The sequence below is a fragment of the Miscanthus floridulus genome, chromosome 1 (assembly GCF_019320115.1).
Source record: "Miscanthus floridulus cultivar M001 chromosome 1, ASM1932011v1, whole genome shotgun sequence".
NCBI classification, from domain to species: domain Eukaryota; kingdom Viridiplantae; phylum Streptophyta; class Magnoliopsida; order Poales; family Poaceae; genus Miscanthus; species Miscanthus floridulus.
In genome coordinates this window covers 19,198,992-19,201,191 of record NC_089580.1, presented here as the reverse complement: position 1 = coordinate 19,201,191, position 2,200 = coordinate 19,198,992, and positions in this window count along the sequence as shown.

The window sequence follows — 2,200 nt, the reverse complement described above, 5'->3', positions numbered from 1 at the left end:
CAATAGAGTCCGGGCATATGTGTAATTGGCACCTTGGGGCATAAAGATGCTGACTAAAATCAGGAACGTGCTTTCACTAGCTCCTACCTAGCCGATACCACGTCTTGTACTATATACATGATTGTCCAAGATGGAATTGACTTGATAGCACATTTGGAGAAGAAGTAGCACTTGCATTGCGGGGCTAGGTTTGTTGTTTCCTTGATCAACATTGTTCTGTGAGATCTGGCCTTCATAGTTACCAAATAGTCGTTACCTAACTGAAGACTAACTTTCCTCCTGGTACAACTCAGTTGTCCCTCAACACTAAAAAGGTTCCGAATCTTCACTCTTGATAATAAAAATTGTGGTCAAAGCCTATAGATGGTCGCCATTGAAGTCATGCAGAAAGGGGTCACACCAAAGGAGGTCGGTTCGTCTACGTGATCCTTATGCACCTAAAGATTGAGAACTTGGACAGGAATCTCATATATATCAGGTGACCTATACAGCACATAATATCCTGGTCCATTTATCATTCCGACTGATAACTTGTTTCAACCTTAAGTGTGGTGCACCTTTCTGATCCAATGAAAATGACATAAGTTGCTCACTAGATGATCGACTGTCATTATAGGGACAGTCACGTCGAGTAGAGTCACTTGTCTACCACCTCTTGCAGTCTATTTATGTTCCTAGTTAGTGACCTGTTCTTCAAAGGTTAACCGTTGGACTACTCACAGAGGAAGTCCTATTGCATCTAGTTCTGCATATAGATCTCTTAACATGATAAGGAGAGATAACCAAGGAAGAGCTCAAGTGAGAATAACATATTCGGTGTAGTTCTGTAATGGATCATGACTAGAAACCTCGATACCAGCGCGTGCCGAGCAGCACAGCCTTGTGTGTGCACCCACAGGAGGCTCTCGGTTTCAGTCAGCGGCACCATAGATCAGCTAATCGTGGCACCATTACTGAACATATAACCCTACAAGAAATCTCACATGGCACTAAATTGGGTTGCATAGGAGCAAGCACTATGCGAAGGAGGGATAGCAAACAAAGGTAGTCACAAGGTTAGGAGTCAACAAGCAGGGGATTCCGAAAATCAAAACACAACGCAAGAGAGCATAGCTTAATTTCCAAGGACAACTGAGCAGGGGACTTCTTGCCGAATTTCCATATACGTCTTGTGTCCACCAAGTGATTACCAAAACTTGGACGTGGTTCTAGGATAGCGCTCTTCAACACTCGTATGCTTACCGAGGACAAAAGGGGTGATAACTATGGCACTAATTAGATAACAAGCATACATATCCACCACTTGGCTAAACTAGAGGACATTAAGCATGTAACCACAATTATTTCTAGCAAGGCTAAGCACACACTTTTCTCAAGCACTTCCTATTCAAAGCAACATGGAACACGGCATTCTTGTTTAACTCCACACAAGGAAGATAGTGCAATACATCGACCACAAGTTACTTAGTACTTAGAACAAAGGAAGGGAAGCATATTTATGCACAAGCACAATCATGATGCATGCTCGTCCTATTCGTCCTCATGAAATTGCCAGCCTAAGGTGGCAATCACGTTCTATGTCGGTGGCATAACACGTACTCTCTCGGTATATAGTTAGTCGTCAGCTACATTCAATCTACGCATTCGTGGTTAGCGTACCTGCAGGCAAATTCATTGCAGCCCATCCCCACAAGAGATAAATAAGCGCACATAATGAAAACAGTAAACTAAGATACTCTCCATATATACATCCCCAGATGTATATACTTCGATATCCATAGCTACCCGATAAGATCTACCCACAATTAAGTACCTTCATATATACATGTGTGTAACATGTAAATATTCCAGTAAGCCACAGCTAACTCTCTCCTAGACCGACAGTTGGACGGTCATACTCTCACAACTCACACTTACCTAGGCGTAGAGGCAATTGATCCATACAGTACCTATTCAAGCGAATAGGCATCCATACAATAGCACGCCATATGGACGACGAAAGAAAAAAATTGCAATACAGTACATCCCTTAAAGTTAGTACTTAGATAGCCACCTAATAGTCCTTAACTGGGCATAAAGGAAGATGTCGCTAGCATAGTTTTGCGAATAAGTTTTGACAAATTTGCTTGTAGCTGAAGTTTTAGTTAAAATAGACCTTTTAAAACCAAAACTTAGCTTTTAAAACTATGTACCTGACAGT